We start from the raw sequence: 11,800 nt of genomic DNA on the forward strand, positions 1-11,800 counted from the left end.
AAGGCAAACATTTTTTAGGGTTTTATGTTGATTAGGTTTGCAGAGAAGGCCGATTTGAAGAGAAGGGCGACAATGGCTTCCTTTTCTCCTCTCTGTGTCTCTGCCGCGAATGAAGGAAGGTGGATTAGGTTTGGCTATGTGTGGGTGATGTAAGAGATAACAATCCCTATCTAGTTGTGTTGTCCAAATGTTATTGGTCAGTTAGATTTTCTGTGCCACGTCAATAAGTGAAAATGATATCATCCACCAAACTGCGTCGTTTTATTAAAAGGGCAACTTAGTCTTTTTTCTTTTCCGATGGCCTGAGTGGGCAAATTGCAAAAAATTAAAAGTTCAGGGGGGTTTCTTGTAGTTCCGGGGGGTTAGTTGCAAAACCCCCATAGTTTAGGGGGGTTTTTTGCACTTTTCCCTTATTTTAATTGTGAAAAGTATTACTGTATTACATAGAGTCAAACGCCTAACATGTTTTTAATCGACCCCTTTTTAATTCCATACTCTCCTTGTAGCATCCCATAATTTATTGGTAAAGTTATTCACCACACTTGAAGCATCTTCTACACATAATTAGAGGTTAACGGGTAGGAAAATATTATTTGGATTATCAAAGAAGGAACATTTTGTTTTCTTGTTGAAGATACCAGGTCCATAGGTGGAAGAGAGGATGTCAACAAACATGGGAAGTTGCGATAAAGCAAATAAGGTTACCGGAACACTTGCAGGCAAAGTGATTGGAGTAGCAACCCATCTAATTCGTTCACCGAGCACAATAACAAGAGTGGTACTAAAAGTTACCATCATGGTGGCAATAGATAACAAAAGGGTAAAAAAGACCAATTACCAGTCTGTTCTTGAGGAAATCTTCTTTGGTACATCGTGAATTGAGAATGCTCACGAACATCAACAATGAAGTAACTGAAGAGAATAGAGATATTGCGTCTGCTATAATGAAAACCATAGAAGAGTTATGCCATAGGAACTTGGGGTCCCCTGGTTTCAGTGACCTGTGGCGCCCTAAATCCTTTGGTTCATCTGCATTGCCAGCAGGTAAAGTGAAGGTTGCAGCAAACATAACAGTGACAATGATGGCGACCACAATTGTAAAAGATCCTGCTGTATCTCTCATCCATTGTTCTCCTTCTTTCACTAAGTTATAGAGATACTTTGAGAACAAATCTGAAGGAGTGTCTCCATAGCTTGCTAGCAAGAAGTCTATATGAAGATGGTATCATCCCCTCCACCTCCTATAATGCATGCACGGTTAATGAGAAAGAATAAATTAAATTAACAATGAAAGTTGTAATGTTGGCGACTTTCGAAGTCAGATTGCATATATACAACTTTGACAAATTTTGTTCGACGAGAAATTATTGGTTACAGCATCTTATTGGTACAACCAACCAGTAGAAACATTCTATTAAAATAAGGTGGCTCCACAACAGTTTAGTAAATTATAAAAAAAACCAACTACTTTGCTTTATTGGAATGTTTCTATTAGTTCGTTATACCAGTACTTCCGTTGTAACGAATAATTTCTCAAGAAAGACACAGACCCACCTGAAAAAAGTTAAGGTCACGATTTATGACCAAGAGGGCATAGAAAGAGTTAAATCCTAAAAATTAGAATGTTATGGTCCCGCAAACTAACATATAATTGCCGGGGGCGGTTCGAGCCTTAGGCGAGTTAGACAGTCGCCTAAGGCCCCAACCAATAAAAAGGCCCCAAAATATTATAGTTGCCTTGTATATAATATATTGTAATTGTTTCCTAATTAAACACTAATTCTAAAAAAATTATCTCCTAAAATAACTCTTCTTTTTTTGTTTTCTCTCTCCTTATCCATTCACGACTTTTCATTCCAGAGAGAAATTATTTATCTCCCAAAATATCTCATTTTTTTTATTTATCTCCCAAAATATCTCATTTTTTTTCACAATTTCTCTCTCCTCCTCATTCATGGTTGTTGAGTAAACCAAACCTTAACTATTACACACACTTAATATGCGCCCAAATATTTATATTCTTAAATAATATATTTTTTCTTTGTCTATCTTTATACACGTTATTTTTTACACCAACACTATATATATATTTTTTGGGCAAGTTGTACCACAGTAATTATTTAGCCGTTGTATTGGGAAGTAAAGAAACTTTCCCTCTTTTTTTAGATTTTATTTTTTTTATTTTTTCTTCTTCCTAATCCTCACATTCATTCTCTCCTCCCTCAGCAAACTCAACAAATTATAAGTCATCTCATTTCTCAATCCTCTCTCATTATTATAACTTTAGAATTTTCTTTCTTCTCGACTCAATATTCATTAGTTTCAAATCTCAATTTGAACGCATTTTTCTTTTATTGAAGAATTTTCAAATTTCTAAATCAGATTCTTTTTCTTTAATTATTTTTTTGTTTTACTAACTTTTGTTATTATAAATTTGTATATATCTATATTTTTCATAAATTTGTATATTTGTTTGTGAGTTGTTTGTTTGTGAGTTGTGAGTCTTGTAACTATTTTTACCCATATTTTTTAAAGCAGTGATGATTTTTAATTAATTATTATTTAATAATTAATATATTGCATATTATGATATGAAAAGGCCAATTTTTTTTTTTTTTTTTTTTTGCCTAAGGCCCCAAGTTACGTTGAGCACCTGATAATTGCTAATTATGTAATACTATATATTTGGAGCAAAATATTGTCCATTTTCAAAAATCTAAGCATGTATCCACATGCAAAATTTGTGTGCGCTCACGCATTCAATTTCAGCTAAGTCATTGCAATATAATGACAGGGTTCTTAATTTACATATTACTATATATATTTACTATATATTTATTCATGATGTATATAGAAAGCTAGCTAGCTAAGATTAATATATAGATTACCACGTACCTTGTACAATTGTAGTTCTATTTGCACTTTCAAAGCTGCATCTCGAGCTTGATGCTGCTTTTTTGAAGCTTCATCCGAAAGTAGTCCTCCTCCTATGCATTGATCATCTGTTTCAAAGGGACATGCAACTATATGTAGCATGCTGTTCGATTCTACAAGCATTCCAGTGATTTTGTTTCTTTGTTCAGCAGTTAAACCATATATGAGGTTCCATATTTTTCCTTGACGGGAAGCAAGTGCAATGTGAAATATGGTTCCACTTTTCTTATTCCCCCATAACAAAGCAGGATTCGACCTAAGCACTTCCTCAACAAATTCAATATTCCCACATTTGATGGCTATTTTTATCGCCTCAAAGTATACATCGACAAAACCACGATCAAAAGTCCATATTGGGGAACACATGTTGCTTGATCTCCATATTCATTTCTTCCTCAACACCTGCAACAATTCTTATCCAAGTAGAAAAATTTTAAAAATAATAATACCAACTATTGGGAAATTAAGTAGTTACCATATGAATAGAATTGTAGTAGTACTCTGGTTTCATACGTAGTGCTTCAGCAACATTTGATATTAATCGTAAGTCAATTTTTTTGCTTTTTATTTCAAATTTTCGTTTTGGTACTACCAAATTAAGAGTTTACCCTAAATCTTCCTATGAATTTGAGAGCTGTGGTTTATGTGCAAACTATAACATCATAAGCTATCCGTGTAGCAAAAATTGTTTGTTAGAGTAATTGATGAATTTAATTTTTGGAACTTATAGAATAAAGTTTAGGTCTAGACTTTGAGACCAAAAAAAAAAGGTAAGTAAAAAAAAAAAAAAAAAACCACGATCAACCAAGTTTGATCCACTGTTCAAGGTGTAAGTATATGAATTCTAGACATGAAAATGGTGACAAGAATATAAAATTCCTATATTACTTATAAGGAAAGATTTAGGGTAAACTCCTATATACAAACTCCTATCACCCCAACATTAATTAGTTTCACCATTCTACAGGAAAGATTGCATGGTATATGTCACGCCCCAAAAATTCTAACACAAGAACCCTTGTCTTATACTAAAATCTAGTACGTGACTCACATCATACATCCACCAAAATCCATGATAAAATTAGTAAGAATACATTTTATTTATAAAAAAATCCATCAATCCAAAGGAAACTTATTACATCCCCAACTAATTAAAACTCCACCAATAAAATGAATCTTATTATAAATTGTTTGCTAAGAAACAATAATAAAACCAAAATGTGAAAAATCCGAAAAATCTTCATCTCCCAATAAACCTCCTTTGCAAGCTAAATCCATGTGCACCTGAAAGAAATAAAGGGATGAGCTCACAAGCTCAGAAAGAAATTGCCAAACACTATCATCGTTCAGCAAGTCAATCCTTACTTAAAATCCATATATATACATATATATAAGTGACCATGACATATCTACTAATCATCACCATTCTATAACATTAATTCAAACTGTGAACTTGTAACCCATCTAGAATTTAAATTACTAAAATTCCACTTATCTCACATGAGCCCCTGGCTCCCCTCATACCAGTTGGCGTTCTAATGCCAAAACCTCACATGAGCCCCTGGCTCCACTCCAAATAAATGGTGTGAGTTGCATAGTCCCTGACTACCAACTACACACATGTGGCTGGGTTGTACGTCTACTCACCCAGATGGCCCCTGACCACGTCCACATACTAAAGGCACATTTAGCCCAATGGCCATAACAAAAGAGTAATTCACTCCCGAAGACAGTCCCTGACTGTACACAACAAACTCATCATCATATAAGTCCCAGAGCTCCAACTTGTTTAATCACATCAATTAAACACTAAATATACTTAATTAATTCTTACTCATAATATCATAAGTTTATCAAACACCTTAATTAATAATTAATTAAATACTAACATACCAATACCAACTCAAAAGTCCTAATTATAATAAATTGCAAACCTGTACTCTAAATTTTAACCTCAATATCATTCAAATTGTTCTGCCATTAACTGTACACATCTTCCTCAATACCCATTCTTATCCTATTATGCCAAAACTGATTCTTTACCATTTGGTACCCAATTGACCAAACATACAATATATATATAACTTTGTCTGTAGTCTGTACACACACAAGTAACCCCAAATCCACCCACTGTAACGAAACTAACACCAAAGACAGAATTCATATAAACACTTCTGTGACGCACACAATTAATTTGATCACATGGTCCTCTAGTGGTTTCGCCACCATCATTACCCATATTTCCATCTTTCCCATTTATCTAACAATCAACAACCTCATTTACGTGCAAGAAATTTTTGCAAAGACTCCTATTGGCCAGCATCATCATTACCAGAAATTATTCAATGACCTATGTAAAAATAGATACATACCTATACCTTTTTCAACACCTACTGACCTGTGTAAACATATATACAGAAATTTAACAAAAACTTGCATCTGTACCCAGAATAGAATGATGAGTTCATCCATGTAAACAATCTGTAATGTGATATATATATATATATATATATCCGGTCAACCTTCAACTATAACCCACACACAATGATCAGATTTCATTAATCACTATATTATATAATTACACCAGATCGTTAATTCATATCATCAAAATAATGCTTTATCATTCAGATTCTTGCCTAACATGAATAACATTAAGCAGTCCACCAACTAGCCCTCTTACCATACTTCATAAATCATACTAATAACATCACCCCTCTTTACAGGAAAACCCATAATAAAGAAACAATCTATTTTTGTATATAAGATCTAGACTACAGATGAAAGAAATAGCAACTTTGATATTTAAGAAAAGTCACTTCCAGATTCAAGACCTATATATACAATTTCTACTACTCTAACCAAAATAAAACATCACGAGTGCTATAATTAATTCATAGATAATCATCCTACTATCAATCACATAATTATATACAGGATATAAGCAAGCATTAACTTGCCTGAAATGCAATCACCACTTGAGCTTTTGCTCGCTTCAAAACAACGAACGAACGCATAATAATCCTCAGAATAGCAACGTAGGTAAAAACTGAATACACAACTAGGTCTAGATATATCCATATATATATCCAATGGTTAGGTTCAATAAGAACTCTTTTAATTTTAAAAATAACAAAATGATAACTCTGTTATTCCCTTTTAAACACAATCACCTATTTATCTTTATTTTTTAAAAAAGATAATTCCTATATAACAATATGCATCCATAAATATATATATACACTAATAATAAATTACGGGATATTACAGTATATAACTGGAGTTCTTGAATTGAAGCAATGACTTGTAACACAGTTTCAATAAAAATGAGTAAAAAAATGTTTGATTCCAACCATATATGTTCTCTCTTTTATTTTCAGGAGAGAGGCATTATTCACCTAGATAGAAAATTTAAGAAAAAATGCCCATTGCATCTTTCAATCTGAAATATAACCATGCTCTTATTCTGCTTAAAGCATCATCATTAATATAATTACAAGTACAATTAGTAAGTATGTTGAACCATGACAAGAAATAGATATGTATATGACATAAGTGTTTCACCACAATCATGAATTGCATATTAACTATACCTCATTGTGATTTGGAGGCTCAGGAGCATAGTCATTCGGGTTGTTGAAGAAGGAATATTTTGTTTTCCGGTTGAAGATACCGCGTCCATAAGTAGATGAGACCATGTCAATAAACAGGGGAAATTGCAGTAAAACGAATAAGGTTGGGAAACTAGCAAGCAAAGTGACTGGAGCAGCAACCCATCTAATCAGTTCGGCCAGCACAATAACAAGAGTGGCACCAAAAGGCTACCATCATGGTGGCAATAGATAAGAAAAGGGAATTGCAAGACAAATTATCAATCTGGTGGGTAATGACTTGAGGAAATCTTCTTTGGTAAAGCGTGAAGTGAGAATGCTTACGAACATTAACAATGAAATAACTGAAGAGAATAGAGAGAATGCATCGGATATAATGAAAACCATAAATGAGTTTTGCTTTAGGAATAAGGGGTTCCCCGAATGATCATCAGTGCCACCTGGTAATGTGAAGGCTGCTGCAAACATAACAGTGACAATAAGAGCAGCCACGATTGTAAATGATCTTGCTATATCTCTCATCCATCGTTCTCCTTCTTTGATCAATTCATAGTGATAGTTTGAGAACAAATTTGAAGGAGTTTTTCCATTCTTGTTAGCAAGAAGTTTGTATGAAGATGGTACCATCCTCTCTGCCTCCAATCATGCATGGTAAATAAGAAAGAACAAATTAAATTAACAATGAGAGTTCCAATAAGTACTATATACATTCAATCTAGCTAGCTAGAAGCTTATTAATTTTCACAATTTAATTATGAGTCGATAGAAGGGCTTAAAGACATTACTCACTAGCTAACATTGATTTATCCATTTGCAAAAATCTTTAAGGTGTAAAATGCATTATAAGCACGTATACGACTATTCTCATGCAAAATACTTGGTTAGTGCATTTGAGTGTGCTCTCGTGCAATTTCATCTAAATCATTGCAATATAATGACAGATTCCTTAATTTCAGATATACCATTTACTTCTATGTTTGATATATAATAATTAAATTATATAATTTTCCCAAAAATTACATGGAAGTTTTAGGAACCAATGATATATATTGAAAGCTAGCTAGCTAAGATTAATAGATTTCCACATACCATGTACCATTGTAGTTCTCTCTGCACTTTCATAGCTGCGTCTCGAGCATTTACTGAATACCTTCTGGAACTGTTGATCTCCTTTCAGCCTATTTTGAAGCTTCTTCTCCTATGTACTGATCGTCCATTACTAGTGGGCATGCAGCTATATGTAGCATGTTGTTCGATTCAACTAGAATCCAAGTAATTTAGTTTCTTTGTTCAGTATTTTCTCCCGACGGGAAGTACGTGCGATGTGAAATATTGTTCCGCTTCCCTTATGCCCCATATCAAAGCAGGATTATTCAACAAATTCAACATTCCCACATTTGATGGCTCTTTTTATCTCCTCAAAGTATGCTCCAACATGTTTTGAATCAAAAGTCCATATTGGGGAACACATATAGCGGAGTAGTTCATAGGCCTTCTCGTTTTCTATCTTCATAGGCAATTTTATTGTCCTAGTAACTGCAATTCTTATCCAAGTAGGAAAAAAGTATTGGGAAAGAATGCAGTAACTTTATGAATTGTAGTACTCTGCGTACCTATTATTTCAGGAAGTAGAACAATTAGGAGACATAACATTAATCCTTTCAGAATACAGAACTCACATACATAAGAAAGCCAACAATTGAATTGTCTCATGAGAGCATAATTAAATATTAATTCCTAAAACATATATATAATATACATTGGTTTTCTACACCGCACACATCTACTTTATATATTGGCCCTCACCTTAAGTTACCACGTGTAAGACACTGGCATAAACTTTACACGTCATTCCACATCATTGAATTTTATTTTACAAGAACAATGCTTGAAAACTAACATAGAGGTGCATTTAGGTGACAAAAAAATATTTGGCCCAACAAATAAGGAAGGAGCTGCATTAACGGATATAGTCCTAAATAATCTTAGTCATAATTTGCATCAACTGACTGAACTGCTCACAAATATATATTCTCATACTTGGTGTCATCAGCTATGTCATCTATATGCATATTGCTACTGGGTATAGTAATTTTTTGTTAGACAAATTGCAAAAAATCCATCTCAATTCTTTAGATACCCCTAGTGAATAAACTATCGAATATTGCAAATATGACCATTCCCTCAACCGACTGTTAATGGTCATATGAATGACTTTTATAGCACTGTATAATGAATATATATATATAATGTAAAATAAATAAATAAATAACTAAATAGTAAAACAATTTTATAAATTTGTTCTAAAAAAAGTTGTTTGAACAAATTTGATGGGAGTTGAATTTTTTAACGACTTCGAATCAAAAGTAATAGGAAATGACTTTTATACACGTGTGATATTTTTTGCTCCTGTTTTTTAATGGTCAACTAACCTCAGGGGGTAATTAATTTGAAGGTTTTCACTAAATACAAAAAGTTTTTTTTTTTTTTTTTTGCTAAAGCAATATTTAGAGGGGTTACCTGTCTAAATATAAATATAATAGCTGAAGGGTGTTTTTTGATGTAGTTTTGGTTATCGATCTTGGGGTGTCCAATGGATACACATGGTAAAAAATTTCCTTCAAAAAGGATGCAAGGACATGCCTACCAAATCAAATTGTTTCAATGTAAAATATTGGACAACATAGGAGAGAGATGAAGAAAATACCCGATGAATAAATATATTTGAAGCCTTCGGAAATGGAAAGAGGGGATCCAGGAGACGTAGTTACATCATCTATCATCTTCTCTTCAATTACTTCTTTGTTAATGTTTCTACGCATTCTCACTTCACGCTGTACCAAAGAAGATTTCCTCAAGTCATTACCCTCCGGACTAATAATTGGTCTCGCGATGCTTTTCTTATCTATTGCCACCATAATGGTAGCTTTTGGTGCCACTCTTGTTATTGTGCTTGCCAGATGAATAAGATGGGTGGCAGCTCCAGTCACTTTGCTTGCTAGTTTCCCACTAACCTTATTCTTTTTACAGCAATTTCCCCTGTTTATTGACATGGTCTCATCTACTTATGGACGCGGTATCTTCAACTGGAAAACAAAATGTTCCTTCTTCAACAACCCAAATGACTATGTTCCAAAAAAAACAAATAACCGATGTTCCTGATCCTGCAACACAAGGTGAGGTATAATTAATATGCAATAAATGATCATGGTGAAAGTATTTATTATGTTTGTTTCCTTTGTGTTTGTTGCTTCTATTTCTTGGCTGTGATGTCCTTTCTAGCTTTTGTTTTTCGGGTAGACTTGGGGTTTCCATGACCTTGTGTATTTGGCTTTGCAATTGTTAATTAAATAAAATTTCTTAATGCTTACCTTTTCAAAAAAAAAAATTCTTATAATCCCTATTTGTATAATTCTTATAATGGTTAAAATAATCCCTATTTGTACTTGTAAATTATGTGGGTGGTGCTTCAAGTAAAATAAGAGCGTGCTTATATTTCTGAAAGATGAAATGGGTATTCTTTCTTAATCTTTTTCTTAGGGTTGCCAGACCAATTATCAATATGAATATCCTTTCTTAATCTTTTCCTTACGGTTACGAGACCAATTATCAATGTGGTTTACTTTTCTTATTCCCCATAACAAAGCAGGATTCAACCTCGGGACTTCCTCAACAATTTCGACATTCCTACATTTGATGGCTCTTTTTATAGCCTCATATTATACTCCAACATGGTTAGAATCAAAAGTCCATTTGGGGAACACATATAGCTGAGTAGTTTATAGGCTTCTTGTTAAAAAAAAAATTTTGCTTGAACAAATTTGATGAGATTTGAATTTTTCAACATCTAATCAAAGTCATATGAAATAACTTTTATACACCTGTGATGGATTTTTTTGTCCCTTTTTTTAAAAAATGGTCAACTAACTTCAGGGGGTAATTTGCAGGTTTCAGTAAATACAAAAAGGGTTTTTTTTTTTATCTATTTATTGCCAAAGCAACATTTTAATTAGAAGGTTATCTGTCTAATATAATAGCTGAAGGGTGTTTTCTGGTATATATTTGGTTCCAAGGAATAGACATGGCAATTATTATTATTATTATTATTTTCTTCATAATTTGGCAAAATTTCCTTTTCACAAAGGATGCAACTACATGCTTACCCAATCAAATTGTTTCAATGAAAAATATTGGACAATATGGGAAGAGGGATCAAGAAATTACCGGTTGAATGAATATAATTGAAGCCTTCGGAAATCAAATGAGGAGATCCGGGAGATGTAGTTACATCATCTACTATCTTATCTATCATCTTCTCGGTGCACATAGAATAGACACCAATACCTACCAGAAAGAAAAAGAATAATAATATCATTTTATAGAAACACATCTGATCAAAATTAATATTCCAAGAAATAATGGAACACAAAGATAAAAGCAGAGGACTTTGAAATTTAATGATTGCAGAAAAATATCATTGGGTAATTCCCGGATAACAAAGTGCAGAACCCACGAACCGGAGGTGGCGCGTGGAGGGACTGAGAGGCGGTGAGGGCGGTGTTGATGGTGGTCGTCGGTCATGAAATTGAACGGTGAGGAGAGCGCAATCCAGAGTAAAGACCACGATCTTGAGTTCTGAACTCCTCAACTCAGACTTCCAAAACTTCTGTGATTTCTGTATCTGATATATATATATATATATATATATATATATGCGTGTGAGCGCGCGCGCGCTCAAATTTCAGTGAAATTTTCATCTTCTCAAATAACCCGTAAGGTTAGGTATTTAAAGAAATAAAAAATCAATTTTTGTCATGAAATTTCGAATGAGTTGATTCTAGAGGTTAGGTCTTTTCCAATTTAACATAGGGATTAGGGAGGAAAAGGTGTCAGTTTTAACTAAGTTTTTATGCCGCGTGTTATGTTGGAGAAGGACCACTCTGTCCCCACCGATCGACCCACATCAATTTTGCCTTTTTTTTTTTTTTTTTTTAGTTAATCCGAGATATTCGGAATAGCACGAACCCTTAGAGCTCTTTCAACAATCTGACTAATTCCCGAGAATTCAGAAGGGCACCTCCCCACTCGGGCCGAGTAAGTCACTGCAGGGATAGAGGAGGCTAACCACAAAGAACACCCAGCGGGACTCGAACCCGAGACCTTGGGCTTACTAAACTCCAAAGTCCAGTGAGTAAATCGCTGTACCATATCCGAAATGGATTCAATTTTGCTTCTTCTTATAGCTCCACTCGTTTTTT

The 11,800-nt window shown here is 33.7% G+C and overlaps 1 long non-coding RNA gene across 2 annotated transcripts; it reads right to left on the bottom strand.

The window, feature by feature from the left end:
* Positions 1 to 4,010: 4,010 nt before the first annotated feature.
* LOC132267207 (uncharacterized) lies at positions 4,011 to 11,399 on the bottom strand. Of its 2 annotated transcripts, none has more exons than XR_009468921.1 (6): positions 11,060 to 11,399; positions 10,767 to 10,886; positions 9,250 to 9,706; positions 7,632 to 8,078; positions 6,525 to 7,174; positions 4,011 to 4,218 (listed from the first exon to the last, which is right to left on the bottom strand). It is a non-coding gene; the product is annotated as an uncharacterized LOC132267207 (long non-coding RNA). The 2 variants fall into 2 exon arrangements; XR_009468920.1 differs by having other exon boundaries at positions 6,525 to 7,178.
* Positions 11,400 to 11,800: the final 401 nt, after the last annotated feature.

This window comes from Cornus florida, unplaced genomic scaffold (assembly GCF_030987335.1).
Source record: "Cornus florida cultivar Cherokee Brave unplaced genomic scaffold, ASM3098733v1 CherokeeBrave_3.0.0_Hap2_Chr07, whole genome shotgun sequence".
Classification (NCBI taxonomy): Eukaryota; Viridiplantae; Streptophyta; class Magnoliopsida; order Cornales; family Cornaceae; genus Cornus; species Cornus florida.